The sequence below is a fragment of the Bubalus bubalis genome, chromosome 9, assembly GCF_019923935.1.
Source record: "Bubalus bubalis isolate 160015118507 breed Murrah chromosome 9, NDDB_SH_1, whole genome shotgun sequence".
Classification (NCBI taxonomy): Eukaryota; Metazoa; Chordata; class Mammalia; order Artiodactyla; family Bovidae; genus Bubalus; species Bubalus bubalis.
The window spans coordinates 83,720,594-83,736,701 of NC_059165.1; the positions used below are offsets into that span (position 1 = coordinate 83,720,594).

At 40.7% G+C, this 16,108-nt stretch overlaps 1 protein-coding gene and 1 long non-coding RNA gene across 3 annotated transcripts in view; one reads left to right on the forward strand and one right to left on the reverse strand.

The window, feature by feature from the left end:
• The window catches only part of GRAMD2B (GRAM domain containing 2B), a 121,396-nt gene that overhangs the window by 8,099 nt on the left and 97,189 nt on the right, over nucleotides 1-16,108 (forward strand). The gene's annotated exons all lie outside the window — the stretch shown is intronic.
• Nucleotides 1,781-10,329, reverse strand: LOC123466170. Its single transcript, XR_006641421.1, has 2 exons — nucleotides 6,378-10,329; nucleotides 1,781-1,943 (listed from the first exon to the last, which is right to left on the reverse strand). It is a non-coding gene; the product is annotated as an uncharacterized LOC123466170 (long non-coding RNA).

The following is a 16,108-nucleotide window of genomic DNA, read 5'->3' on the forward strand; positions in this document are numbered from 1 at the left end:
CTGGAAATGTACAGAGCCGAAGGTTGTCTCCGGCAAGGTCTTCCCATCATCACACGTGTAAATTGTAACTTCTGGGTTCTGTTCTCACTAACACCAAGTCAAACCAGAAATTCTCTCTCCTGTTATGACTTGATGCTTCATAATGCAGCTGATATAAGTATACCAAATTTTATTTATGCTCATTACACAATTTATCAGAATTCTTTATGGAGCACAAACCCAAGGTAATACTAAAAGCAGCCATTGTGTCTGTGTCACATAGTACATCTTGCTGCTACTGCTGCTAAGTCGCTTCAGTCATGTCCAACTCTGTGCAACCCCATAGACGGCAGCCTATCAGGCTCCCCGCCCCTGGGATTCTCCAGGCAAGAACCCTGGAGTGGGTTGCCATTTCCTTCTCCAATGCATGAAAGTGAAAAGTCAAAGAGAAGTCGCTCAGTCGCGTCCGACTCTTCGCGACCCCATGGACTGCAGCCTACTAGGCTCCTCCGCCCATGGGATTTTCCAGGCAAGAGTACTGGAGTGGGGTGCCATCGCCTTCTCCGCTTAGCATGACAATATCAAGAACAGGTTTGAAACTGTCTGAAAATGTCTAACCTATTGATAAAACTCATGGCTTCCCCGGTGGCTCAGATGGTAAAGAGTCTGCTGGCAAGGCAGGAGTCTCAGGTTCAATCCCTGGGTCAGGAAGATCCCCTGGAGAAGGAAATGGCAACCCACTCCAGAATTTTTGCTTGAAAAAATCCTATGGATGGAGGAGCCTGGCAGGCTACAGTCCATGGGGTTGCAAAGAGTTGCACATGACTGAGTGACTAACACTTTCAATTTCAAACTTTTTCTAGAGAAAAGACTGTATTATCTCTAATTGAAAATTACAAAACTTGTGTCATATGAAAGGATCAACAAGTACCGGTTAAAAATAAAACAGCATAGAATATGTCAGACAGTTAATTTATAAGAGTGTTACATTAGTTTTTTGGATTTGGAGATATTGATGGAGTTTGTCAGCTATTTCTAAACTAATAACTTGACTTCTTTTCTCTTTCTAAATATATATTCCCTTTCATGACTAATTTTTTGTTCCTAATTTCTCTTAAAGAAGACCCTAAAGTAGTATAAGCCTTCGATCCACAAACTCTTGACATACTCCTGATTCTAATTGTTTCTGTATCTGTGTTCTCCAGGAGATCTGAGCCTTTTGGTCTTAAAACTTCATGGAAATCTATGGATATGGATAAGTTTAGCTTCAAGTCCCACTTTCATTAAGAGTTTTTTTGTTGTAACAGATTTTTTTAAAAGTCAGACTCATTTCCATGCCTTCATCTCTTTCCTTCCCTCTCTATCTCTCTTTCCCTCCCTTCCTCCCTCCTACCTCTCCTCCATGTTTAACAAAATAAAACCAGCCAAGGGTAACTGATGTGGAAATTCTAGGAGTTTCCTCCATGTGTATCTATATGGGGCTGGATGAGGGAGATTGAAAGCCCTGCCAAGAAGTACATAAGTAATGAGTAACTGTTTCTACATAAGCCAGCAGTAACAATAATAGCCTCCTCTATTTGCACTGTGGCATACTCATGGGAATTTTTAGAGATATGACCTTATAAACTTTGGTGGTTTTTTCCTGCAATAGATGGATTATGGTTACTCTCTATGTTGCTTAGGTGAGGAAAGCAAGTAACAGAAAAGGAAGAGAAGTTTTCTGTTGTTGCCATATGGCAAAACTGAACCAATGAAATGAATTCATGCAGTGAATACGCAGCCAGTTACAAAACCAAAATAGTTATCCAACTTCATTAACCAATTTATTCACCTGGCTTAGCTCCAATTATTTGGGCTACTTCCAAAAATCAAATCCAAACTTCAAGGGTCATTTCATTCAGTTTCTTCATGGTGATTTTTATAACCCCAGAGGGGACACTGGTTTCAGAGACAGGCATAATTCTCTGTTTGAAAAAATGAAGTTAAGAAGACTTTTCTGGGATTCTGATTTTTACATTTAGTCCTTTTATGATCCTGTGAGTTTCAGTTAAATTTATGTTAAAAGACAATGGTATTTGCTCTATGTGCTTTTGAGCAATAACAAAAGAACAAGTATGGTGGGTAATTTCATTTATTAGAAAGTTATAGAATACTTTCTAAGATCTATGGGTAAGGATGCTCTGTCTAGGGAGTACTGCTTGGTGTACATCTGGTTTAATCACTTTCTAAACTGTGTAATTCCTCAGTGCCTCACTTTGCTCAACTGTAAAATGGAGATAATCATAGGATTGTGGAGAGTATTAAGTGAGATAATACAGAAAGTGCTTGGCACACAGCAAATGTTCTGACACTAGTTGTGATTATGATAAGGCAATGGGAGAGTAATAATGGTAATATTCACTTGCCACCTAGAGCTCTTAGAGGCCAGGAATACATCCTTGTCTCTGTATCCCTAGCACCTAGCACAAAGAAGAAACTCTATGATAAGGAGAGACTCCTGTGGAGTAAAGAAATGGCTAAAGAAGGGATGGGATGGGGAGGAAGGTGAGAGGGGGGTTCAGGATGGGGAACACATGTACACCCATGGTTGATTCATGTCAATGTATGGCAAAAACTGCTACAATATTGTAAAATAATTAGCCTCCAATTAAAATAAAAAGAAAAAAATTAAAAAAAAAAAAAAAAAAGAAATGGCTAAAGAGTCAGCTCCTATTTCCAAGGGACTTCAGTTTCTGCTGGAGATAGACACACACTCAGACAACCATAAAAGGTAGAGAAGGTGCATGTACCTTGAAGATTAAAAGATTATTGACTGAACTCTCCAAGCTATAATTTCCCACAGCATATTTCCTGTTAATCCCAATGTTGCAATACTTAGATCTAGAAATAAACTACACATTTCAAATGTTTAGTGGGACAAAATAAACTTTTCCTAATGTGGAAGTCTCACAGCTGCCAGGATGATCCTGGAGGAAAAGAAACTCCTACTTTATTCCCTCCAACAAACCCAAAGGGGCAGAACAGGATGCCATGAACAAGCCTCACTCCAAGCATATGTGTTCAGTCATGTCAGACTCTTTGCAACCCCATGTAGCCTGTCAGGCTCCTCTGTCCATGGAATTTTCCAGGCAAGGGTAATGGAGCAGGTTGTCATTACCTACTCCAAAGGATCTTCCCAACTCAGGGATCGAACCCATGTCTATTGAATCTCCTGCTTTGGCAGGTGGGTTCTTTACCACTGCACCACCTGGGAAGCCTTTCTCACTCCAACCATGCTCCTGCAAAAGGAAAAAGAAACTTGGAAGCAGGAATGGTCGTATCATACGAGAGTGTTGATTTATCTCTGAGCATTGTCCTTTGGACTGTGAGGAGGGCACTCTGTGACCTGGTCGGCTTCTCTGTCACATCTCTTGCCCTGTTTGTACCCCAGAGAGACTACATTCCAGCCACACATGCTAATTCTGGGCCTTTGAACCTTCTTCTCTGCCTACAAGAGTTGGACACAACTGACTGACTAACACACACACACTGGCTACGACACACGGGCAGAGTACAGTCTGAGCTGTCTTTCAAAGCTGGACCAGGTACCACTGCCTTCAGAAAGTCTACCCTGACCTTATCCCCCTTTCTCTGGACTTACATTGTACCTTTTGTTTACTTTCATTACTGCATTTATCACACACTCAATCTTACTTGTTGTTAATATCTCTCTTCCTTACACTCTGCCTTTTATTCCTAACCAATCACTCAGCACAGTTCCTGGCGTAAGCTAAACAATGATAAATGTTGGATGAATGAATGGTGGTGGATGATGGATACATAAGGAGCTCCCCTGAGTTGACCAGAATAGCTGACCCTTGCTGGGGTGCTGCTGACCACACCCCAGGAAGGCTGAGGAGGAGCAGACAAGTTGGTAATATGCTCAGTGCAGGGAGAGCAGCTAATAGCAAAGTCAGATGACCTCTCAGATCTTCTGACTCCAAGTCTAGAATCTTTTCACTCTCACACTAATTTCACTCTTCTTCTAATTCATTATTAGATCTCAACTGCTGTTTGCTTCACTATGGTCCCAAGTGCTTTACCCTTGCCATTGGGAAGAGAGAGGAGAAAAGTACACAACTAAAAGGCTACGAGGAGCAACATAGGCTGAAATTCCTGTTTCCATAAATATAAGGTTAATTTTAACTTAATTCTACACTGAATTAATTTAAGCTTAATAAGCTTAATTACTCTAAAACTAAATTAATAAATATAAATAATTTAATAAACATTGGTTTTTAGTTTAATAAATAATCCCTCAGAGATGCCTCACATTTTCATAGCTTCGTGCCTCTGTGCCTGTTTTCTCTCTGCCTGGGATAGTAGTTCCCTCAAGCAATACTTAACCAACAAGTATTTTGCATTTTTGCAATATCCTGTTGGTTACACAGGTTGGCCCAGCGTATTCAATGGGCATGGGGACCATCAAGTGGGAGAAACCCAAGAAAGGGAGGGATCACATGAGACCATCGTGGAGGCGGGGCACCTCAGCAGTTTGTAGATGACACCAAAACTACTACATATTTCTAATCTGAACAGTAATATATGAGGGAAGGGCAGGAGCCCTGGAGTTACTCAGACCTGTATTTGAATCACAATTCCAGCACTTACTGCATTACCTTAGTTACCTAATTTTTCCAAACCTCAGTTTTCTCATCTGTAAAATGGGGCAAGTAGCACCTCTTAGGACTGTTTTGAGGATTAGGCATGTGCAGTATGTGGCAAGCAGGGCACTCAAGAACTGCTGTTACAGCGACAAGGTCGGTGAAGTGTTACTATAGAAATACAATCAGTTCAGTTCAGTTCAGTCGCTCAGTCATGTCCGACTCTTTGCGACCCCATGAATCGCAGCACGCCAGGCCTCCCTGTCCATCACCAACTCCCGAGTTTACTCAGACTCACGTCCATCGAGTCAGTGATGCCATCCAGCCATCTCATCCTCTGTCGTCCCCAAACAGGAAGTCATAATCCAGACACTGAGTCAAATCTTAAGGGTCCCCCCCCTCCAATTTGTTTTATTATCCCCATAGACTTCCCAGATAACTTAGTGGTAAAGAATCCACCTGCAATGCAGGAAACCAGAGTTCAGTTTCTGGGTTGGGAAGACCCCCTGGAGAAGGAAATGGCAACCAACTCCAGTATTCTTGCTTGGGAAATCCTATGGACAGAGGAGCCTGGCAGGCTACCAGTCCAGATCAGATCAGATCAGATCAGTCGCTCAGTCGTTTCCGACTCTTTGTGACCCCATGAATCGCAGCACGCCAAGCCTCCCTGTCCATCACCAACTCCTGGAGTTCACTCAGACTCACGTCCATCGAGTCAGTGATGCCATCCAGCCATCTCATCCTCTGTCTTCCCCTTCTCCTCCTGCCCCCAATCCCTCCCAGCATCAGAGTCTTTTCCAATGAGTCAACTCTTCGCATGAGGTGGCCAAAGTACTGGAGTTTCAGCTTTAGCATCATTCCTTCCAAAGAAATCCCAGGGCTGATCTCCTTCAGAATGGACTGGTTGGATCTCCTTGCAGTCCAAGGGACTCTCAAGAGTCTTCTCCAACACCACAGTTCAAAAGCATCAATGCTTCAGCGCTCAGCTCTCTTCACAGTCCAACTCTCACATCCATACATGACCACTGGAAAAACCATAGCCTTGACTAGATGAACCTTTGTTGACAAGAGTCAGATATGACAACTTAAACAACACAATAAATAATACCAAAAGTCCATGAGCCCAATACACAGAGGCAAAACAATACCAAAATGTCAGAGTTTGGAACAGAGAAAGGTTTACTGCAGGACCATGAAAGAGACAGGTCACTTAATGACTTAAAAACCCCCAAGCCCCCTGAAAGCTTTCAGCGAAGCCCTTTTGTAATAAGTTTTGCAAACTTCTTGGTGTCACATCCTTTGTTCTTGAGTTCGGGTCATGGTCAGGTAAGGATGTTCCCGTAAATCTCTACCAAACGAATGTTTTTCTCTGTTCTGACAAGAAAGGGCAAGATCCCAAGGCATAGTTTTCACCCTCCAAGGTCCCGGTCCTGGCTAAGGAGGCAGATATCATATCAGTAGGCAGCTCCCTCAGGGCCAGGTTCCCAGACCCTGTCCAGCTGTCATCCCTGAGGGAGCCAGGCACCCAGGAGCCAACTGGCCCTCAGGTTCCTCAGGCCACACAAATGATGGGAGCCAGGTCCTGAAGACTGCATCTTAAGCAAACGGCTCCTGCCATTAGGTCGCAGAGGCAGGGATCTGGGAGAGGCTCCACCGTGGCCCGACCAGCCCTGCTGAGGGCTCTAGAGCCCTGCAAAACATAGCTCTTAGCCTGTTCCCTGGGCCTGCCACCCCCAACCCCCACCCACCACTCACCTGCTGGCCCAGAGCCTGTGAACTGGAGGGTCTGGGGTAGAAGGCCAGGAATGGCCTCTTACCTTGCTCTCTGTATGCAGACCGCCACTTTGCGCAGGCCCACCTTTGACTCAATGCACTCGCTAACTGGCGGCTCTTTGGCGGTTGCTTGTGGGCGGGTCCAGCTGCGGCGCTGACCAATGACTAAGTAGGACCACTAATGGTCCCCCTGGCTCAGCCTTCAAGACTCTGCCTGCAACGCAGGAGACCCGGTTAGATCCCTCTCACTTTGACTTTCACAGGGTCACAGGTAACAGGGTAGGTAGGGGCTGTTGCACGGGAGATGTACGAGTGTGCATGTTTGTTGCTCAGTCGTGTTCGACTGTTTGTGACCCCATGGACTGGAGGCCGCCCGGCTCCTCTGTCCATGGGATTTCTCAGGCGGGAATACTGGAGTGAGTTGCCATTTCCTTCTCCAGATCGTCCCAAAGTCAACTAAACAATAAAACAACTCAATGAGAGCTAAAAACAGGGGGGTAAAGTAGATGAAGCTTAAAAAAAATACTTTTTTATTTATTTGAAACATGGAAACACTTGAGAATTTAAGATTCAAACTTGAAGAGCCAAGCAGCTGTCAAGATGCTGGGCTAAGTAGTTTCCTCAAAATTACACTACTTTGTGGGGAGGCAGGGGGCAGAGAGGGATGTGATTATCTCTAGGGAAAAAAAAAAAGGTTCAAAATGTCTGTGTCACATCAAAATGAAAGGTCTTGCCAACATTACTACCAGTTACAAGGTGAAACAATGTTCTGTACTCAGGAATTCCACACTTTGGGCTTTGAACTTTGTTGTAAATTTGTCCAACAATGTTCTGTACTCAGGAATTCCACATTTTGGGCTTTCACTTTGTTGTAAATTTGTCCCAGCTTAGCTTCTTCTCCAGTAAAGTAACACTAAAGACCCTAAGAAAAGAAGCTTCTTTGTGTCTGATACAAAATATTCTTTCTTCAAATTCATCTGCTGAAAAGAATAGTGGAAGGACCCCTAACAGGCTTCTGTGACCTAGAGCAAATCACTGACCCTTTCTTCTTCCTCATCTCACAAAATGGAGAGATCTGTTGTGAATAAAGTTTTTCCAGACAACTGAGAAATTAAAAGGAGAAAAAAATCAGATGAAGTGATATATAAAGTTTAAAATTACAAGATCCTTCTGAGGAAAAAAAAGTGAAGCATTCTTTTTGGGTATTTTATTCTTGTGGAATTTTTTCAAATTTTATTTTAGTTACTATCTGAAGTGGTGCTTTATCATTTAGGCTAATTAAGCTGAAACTTTTAGGTCCTATCAGAATGAAGCACTTCTAATTCAATATTCATTCTTTGCACCTAATTTTGTAGTGCTTCTGAAAGAAGTCCTCCATATTGTTTAGGCTTTAGACCTACAAAACTGAGCCTGCTGTAGTTGCTGAAGTTTTCAATCAAGACTAATAGACATTATCATCAATATTTCATAAAAGCAAAATGGGAAATAATCTAACAGTTTAAAAAAAATCTATGCAGGAAGCTATTGTGATGGTATGAAAGGGTATTTCCAAAATTGGAAAATATGGAAATAAAACGTATTCCCTACACAGACATACTTTGAAGGAGACCATTCATACTGTCATACAAGATGACCACATTATATAATCCATATATACTAGAGTATGTGACATATGCTTAATGTAGAATGTAATTTTAGAGTAAAACATAAAGGTGGTAACATCTTTAAAAGAGAGAAAGGAGTTATCAGATCTTTTCTTTATATGCATTATTATATCCCACATCTGGGGAGTTTTGAAGAAGTAGAGGTTCCAGAAATCCAAAAGCTACTCTACTAATAATAATTCTTCTTTGAGTTAAGAAGTAGCATAGGAGAGTAGTTAAGAAGACCAATTCCTCAGCCAGATTGTCTGGGAGCCCACCTCATTTGAGTAGCTTGTCGTGTCTGTACTTCATTTACCTCTCCTATTAAAGTGGGGGAAGGGTGATAGCGCCTACCTCAAAAAGCCGTTGTAAGGATTGAATGAGTAACTGGATTTAAGTGCTTAGAAATCTGCCTACCATATATAAGTGCTACCTGTGAACTTGTATGCTCAGTCATATCCAACTTTTTGTGACCCCATGGACTGTAGACCACCAGGCTCAGCTGCCCATGGAATTTTCCAGGCAATAAATGTTACTTAACACACCTTTGGCTGATTTCTAACTTCAGCTAACACCTCACAAATTGCTTTATCGGCTTTATGAAATTTTTCATCTTATCCTACTGTCGTTCTCCCATTAATGATAGCATGTTGCCTCTAGATCACCTACTGAAATGCCAAATTTTTAGTCAGAAAGAATGTGTTATTCATCTTTGTATCCCCTTAAGTTTATTGGCTAGTCTTCTGGCCTTATTTAGGACGGAAGTAATCACTGAATATTTCTGAATTGCAACTTAAGAACAAGTGAAATAGAAAATCGTGTGGCATAGCTTAAATGTTTCACAGCATAGGATTATTATGGGTTTTTTCAAAAGGGTTTTTAATATTTGCTAAATTTTCCACATTAAGAAGTATAATTATGCCAATTACTGAGCAAGAGTTGAACTTTTTGATGATGAATAAAATAACAAAATTTTAGGTTGAGTTGGTTAAACAGAAGATATTAAAAAGCTTCTTTCTCTTAAGTATCAATAAGATATTTCTACTGGAAGCTGCCTCATTTATTAGTCTATCTGCCACACAGAAGAAGCCTATTAAGATGATTTTACTTTGAACTTTCCTCAATATCTGGGTTTATCATAATAAAACAGAGTATGTTTTTATGCCCTAAACCACTCTGTTTATGTGAATACTAAATGACTGGGTTAGTTCTAAAATAATGTTGTAAAGTATGGTAAATATTTAATGGAAATATTGAGTGACCATTTTTAAAGTCCCTTACCTAAGTGACAGGGAGTTTTGTTCATTTTATAGTTGTACAAATGGCCCTAAATTAATGATATATAATAAGAAACACATGGTGATGCTGACACCACAGTTTTTTGGGTCTAGGTCTCTTCTTTGGATCCCAAAGAGAAATAGCTTTGTTTATTCCTGAATTCAAAAGAAATAAAATTATCCTACTGTGTGCCTATCAGGTTTTTCCATAGTGCTGGAAAACTATATAATAATAAGCAAATCTGCAGTTCTATGTAGTTTTAGCAGCCTATCCAAAATACACAGAAACAGAGTGATAGCTCTACTTCTATTGAGTAATTCTTGATTAGGTCCAGGCTCAGTCCCACCTTCTCTTAATAAAAATGACAATAGCCTAGTGTATATTAGATACCTCCTATGTGCCAGGTACCACGGTAAACTCTTTTTGCAATTTAGCTAATTCAAATTTCACAATAGCCTTATGAAGTAGGAACTACCCACTTTTGCAAATAGAAAGCTGAAGTTTGGAAAAGTAAGTACTTATATTCCATGACAGATGAGTTGGACTCAATCTTTAGATTTTAGGCACATGCTCTTTCTATCTCACTATACTCCAACCCCTTCCACTTTTAATCTCCTTCCATCATGGAGTAATGGTGCTGGCTAATGGGTGTGGACATTCTAAAGTAAGTGGGGTGATCTAAATCCCCACCAAAACTGGAGAATTAAATGTGACGCCAAAAACCTAAGCTACAAAAGAAATAATAAATTGGACCTCATCAACGATAAATGCCAAAGACCATCAAGAAAATGAATACAACCCACAGAACGAAAGAAAATATTTATAAACTGTGTATCTGATAAAAGTATAGCATCTCGAATATATAAAGAACTCAATAATGAAAAGACAATTCATTTTTAAGTGGGTAAAAGATTTGAACAGCTTTTTCTTCAGAAAAGATGTATAAATGTCCAATAAGAAGTAATATGGTGATCAACATTATCATTCACTGCTGCTGCTGCTGCTAAGTCGCTTCAGTCGTGTCCGAGTCTGTACGACCCCATAGACGGCAACCCACCAGGATCCGCCGTCCCTGGGATTCTCCAGGCAAGAACACTGGAGTGGGCTGCCATTTCCTTCTCCAATGCATGAAAGTGAAAAGTGAAAGTGAAGTCGCTCAGTCGTGTCCGACTCTTCATGACCCCATGGACTGCAGCCTACCAGGCTCCTCCGTCCATAGGATTTTCCAGGCAAGAGTTCTGGAGTGGGGTGCCATTGCCTTCTCGGTATTATTCACTAGGAAAATACAAATTAAAGCCACAACGAGATGCCACTTCCCATCTAGTAAAATGACTATATTCAAAAAAGAGAAAAAATCAAGTGTTAGTGAGCATGTTTGAGAAACTGGAACCCTCATACGTTGTTGGGAGTGTAAAATGGTACAATCACTTTGGAAAAAATTTGGCAGTTCCTCTAAAATCTAAACTTAAAGTAGCTGTGTGACCCATCAGTTCCACTCCCAAGTATATACCCAAGATAACTGAAAACACCTGTGTAGGCCAAAACTTGAACATGAATATTCATAATAGCTAAAAACTGGAAAAAAACCCAAATGCCTATCTATTGATCAATAAAATGTGGTATATCCACAAGATGGAATATTATTTGGTATAAAAAAGGAATGAAGTACTGTTACACGTCACAACATGGATGAAAGAAGTTAGTGACAAAAGACTTCATCATTCTATTTATATGAAGTGTCCAGAAGAGGCAAATCTATGGAGATAGAAAATAGATTAGTGGTTACCAAGGGCTAGGGAAAAGGGACAATGGAGATTTACTACTCATGGTGACAGGGTTTCATTTTGTGGTAATGAAAATGTTCTGGAATTAGTGGTGACAGCTTCATAACTCTATATAGTGATACTAAGACCCCTGAATCACATAGCCTTCAAAAGAGTGAACTTGATGGTATATGACATATATCTCAATTAAGCTGTTATTTTTTTAAATGCTAGTGAAAGATTATAAGAAATCATTTTTTTTTGCAAGTTCATATTCTGTAAGTATAAAGTATGTAAATAAGTTTTCCATGACTGATGATTTGGCTTGTGCATGCGTGCTCATATCTGACTCTTCGTGACCCCATGGACTGTAGCCTGCCAGGCTCCTCTCCCCATGGAATTTCCCACGCAAGAAAACTGGAGTGGGTTGCCATTTCCTACTCCAAGGAATCTTCCCAACCCAGGGATCAAATCTGCATCTCCTGCATTGGTAGGTGGAGTCTTTAACACTGAACCACCTGGCAAGCTCTTTAAATTGGCTTCCTGATTTTTAAAAGGAATGACATGTTTTTACTGAACCAGAACTTCTAGGTCAATATTTTCTTTATTTGCCACTTAACTTTTTAAAAATGCTTCCCTTTTACCCTTTCACCAGAATTGTGTAGCATTAGGATTGGAATACTAGAGTCCTATAAGGGGTTGTGTCAGAGGTCCCCCAGAACAGCCCACACTCAGAGATTCATATTGCAGGGAGATTCTTTACCATCTGAGCCACCAGGGAAGCCCCAGAAAGACTCACAGAACTCAGCATATGGTTGTACACGTGGCTAGGATTTATTACAGTGACATAGTAAGTTGGGCCGTAAGGGGAAAAGATACTGGTGGAGTCAGGAGTCTGTGTACAGGATTCCTAATGCTCTCTCCCTCCCTGGGTTACAGGGAATGCATTCCTCCCCCAGAAACAAAAATGTAGCAACATGCTTATGATATTTCTGCCCAGAGAAGCCCATTAGAGATTCAGGACCCAAGGTTTTTATTGGCAGCTAGTCACTTAGGCACCCTTTGCCTAGTTCATACTCCAAATACAAACTCTCAGAAAAAAAGGCAGATGATCAGGGAATTCTATGGTTGTCCAGTGGTTAGGACTCGACACTTTCACAGCTGAGGGCTTTGATTCAATCCCTGGTTGGGGAACTAGGATTCCACAAGCTGTGTGATGCAGCCAAAAAAAGGCAGATGATAGGCATAAATTATACTATCTGCATATTCTAGGCTCAGTGAGGTGGAGAACAGTGGAAATACCCCAAAATCCAAATTCCCAAATGCCAACTAAGAGTCAACCTTGCAAACAGGTCTTTCTTAGAAGTCTCAGACGTGCTATGTTACCTCTTTTCTGCACAGGAGTGGAAAATGAAGATCTCAAAACCAGCATCCCATGAAAATAGATTCTTGAGGGAAAGAGGAAGAGGATTAAGAGTTTTGAAATAGACTCAGAAGGATTTCAGGGCCAGGGGGACACTGTAAGATTTGGTTTTCAAGTCAGAAGTCTATTGACTACACAACCTTGGCAAGAAGATTGATTCACTAGTCTTAGGACCACTTAGGCCTGATCACTTTGAAGTAGTCCCAGGAGTTTCTAGCTTAAAGTCCTGTCTGTTACCACCATCATGGCCTTCCACTCTCCAGCCTTCCAAGTGAAAGTAAACCCCTGTTCCTTTCTGGGCATCTACATATTCCAACAGAAAGAAAAATGTCTGAATTACAAACATTCTTTGATTCTTACCAAAAAGTAAAAATGGAATGCCCTGGCATTCCATAAAGAATCCTCACAGATGAACAGATGCTGAAATGGTTATCAGTAAGAGCAGAGTTCATGACACACCCTTGAAATACTTATCAGCCCAGCAGTTCTTATTAGCCCACATGTGATCATCAAAGATGTAACCCTGAGGAATAAGCCCTACGCAGGAGGGCTCCAGTTTAGTCCTTTTCTTTCCTGCAAATACTGAATAAGAATAATCTTCTATCTCATGGAAGTGTAGAACAATCTGTTGGCTGTTGCCGCTCTTTTTGGAACCAACTAACACCATAAATCAACTAGAATACATCTAAAAAAGGAAGTGAAAGGGAAGTGAAAGAAGTCTTTTTTCCCAGGGCAATGAATTTCTATTACATAAGAATTGTTTAACTTTGACCATTGAGTTAATAAATATATCATAATGCAGAACTCAAAGTGCATGCAAGAAAGCAGGAAAGGACTCTCTGGCCACTTGGAAATACTTAGACATTCTACCTTCACCGTCCCATTTCACTCCCCACCCCTCTCCTCCTTTCCACTCCCCACCCCTCTCCTCCTTTCCACTCCCTACCTTCACCCATCAGCTTCGTTCTCTTGCTCCTCCTGTTTTCCATCATCCCACCTCCCCAAACAGTTATAAACTGACTGTAATTTCAGAGGATTCAAATAGCTGCAAAGAATTTTGTTTTCTTTTACAATTTTATTTCTCTACCCAAATGTGAACATTTTATCTCACTCATAGATTATTTTTAGAAAAATACCTACATATTTACATGTACCTGCATCTTCTACATTAATGTCATTGTTACTGTTCAGTTGTTAAGTCATATCAGATGTTTTGCAACCCCATGGACTGCAGCGTGCCAAGCTTGCCTGTCCTTCACTATGTTCCAGAGTTTGCTCAAACTCATGTTCATTGAGTTGGTGATGCCATCAACCATCTCATCCTCTGTTGCCCCCTTCTTTTCCTGCCCTCAATTAATAGTTTGATTTTAAAATTATCTTTAGACAATATTAAAGTTCATGAAAAATCAATAAATTCTTTTTGCTAAACTGTGTCTTTTTAGCCCTATGGGGAAAAAATATAGTAAATTCATTTTCAGCAACTGCCTTTCAAAATCTTCAGAATTCTATCATAACTGTCAGGCATCCACATGGGGAGACCTTAGTTTTCCAGAATCAGACTTGGCAGTCCTAATGATTGGCTTGGATGCCACAAAAGAAACATTCCTGACAGAGATCACACAGGGAGAAATGCTCCATCTAACTCCCTAGATTTAATCTTCACAAAGATTCAAATTATCTTGAATCCAGATAAGTCCTCTTGGAAACAAGACACAACAGATGAACCATTAGCAGATTAAACCCACCTCCAAGATAATAATTATCTCCCATTTAATTTGCCTTCCTTTTAGGTAGGATCTGTCCAGACTAAATTAGAAGTTCTCTCTGAAAAGCTGAAAAAATGGATATATCAAAAAAAATTAGAAAGTTAATTTGATATTAAAAAGCACCAATAGACTCTAGAATGCAGAAGGTAACCATCCCATGCAAGTCAGGCCTTCTCTGACCATCCTGCCTACTTACAGGTGGGGGAATCTGAAAGCATGCAGAGACACTAATATCTACACCACTTGTGGATGAACTAGGGTTATTAGTCCGCAGAAGCAAAGCCCAGAGGCCAGGTGGGGAGAGTGGGGCATGAGGGTGAGTTCAGATATTTAAAGGTTTGTCACATTGTAGAGCAAGTCTGTGCAGCCTGATGGGGTAAAATGGAACAAATGTGTGGGAAGAGATAACAACCGAACCATTGTAAAGGGGAACTCTGAACAACCAGAAATGCCCAAGCATGAATTAGGCTGTTTTGAATGGTAATGAGTTCCTGTAGTCAGAGGTTTCAAGTCTTTGATAGTTTCATTCAATATTCTACATTCCTTTTATCAGATACTTACTCTGAAGGCTCAACATAGGCTGCTGCTGCTGCTGCTGCTGCTGCTAAGTTGCTTCAGTCGTGTCCAACTCTGTGCGACCCCATAGACGGCAGCCCACCAGGCTTCCCCATCCCTGGGATTCTCCAGGCAAGAACACTGGAGTAGGTTGCCACTTCCTTCTCCAGTGCATGAAAGTGAAAAGTGAAAGTGAAGTTGCTCAGTCATGTCCGACTCTAGCGACCCCATGGACTGCAGCCTACCAGGCTCCTCCGTCCATGGGATTGTCTAGGTAAAAGTACTGGAGTGGGGTGCCATTGCCTTCTCCACAACACAGGCTACACACAGGTAAATTAAATAACCATGGTTCCTGCGCTCATCCAACAGAGAAGACTCAAACATACATCTAAGGCAGGACCTGTGAATTTTTTCCTAACCTCAAGAAACTATGAAGTAAAATCCATATTTTTTCCTACATTTGAAGAGCCCCAGATATGTTTTTATTCTTACCAAGAATGAGCCAACCAGATTGATAACACTTAGTTATGAAACAGCTGAAGGCTAGCATAAAGAGTATTTGGGATACTATTGGGATCAAGCCACTGAAGTTATAACTGTTGGTCTCCAAATTGCATTAATAAAGGAACCTCAAGTCTATCTTCCTAAAGTGAATTATTTAGAATCATCCTGTTGCTCTTGCAACAGGTTTCATGGTTAGAAGATATTGAGTTGGCCAAAAAGTTTGTTCAGATTTTCTGAATAACTTTTTGGCCAACCCAAAAGTTTTCCTTTGGAAAAATGGAATAACAGTATTTCATAATTAAGAAAGAAACACAAGGCTGGTATATATTGAAAAAGGTTTTTTTTTTTTTAATGGTTAACATTAAAAACATTAGTCTCAGAATTAAATCCCTTAATGAACAAAGCTGGTTAAGTATTTATAATCTATCCTTGCCTATTAATGTTAGTTATTGAAGTTCATTTCTAATTATTTACCTAATCAGCACATTCCAGGACATGATTAGTTTACCTTAATCTGAATTTAACAACTATGATCTTAGACTTGGATCACATGATAGCTTGGAAAAATGACCTTTTGTAGCTAAAAGGCACCTTAGAGTTTGCATAGATTGTCAGGAGGCAGAGGAGAGAAACTCTAGGGAAATTCCAGGGGGTTAGACTCACTGAACCTCCCAGCATGGCTCCAGGCAACAGAGTACTCACAAATATGCCTTCATGGAAAATATTCTGGCACTAACAAAAGCTCATTTCTTGAAAAAAAAAAACACTTTATTTTTATTGC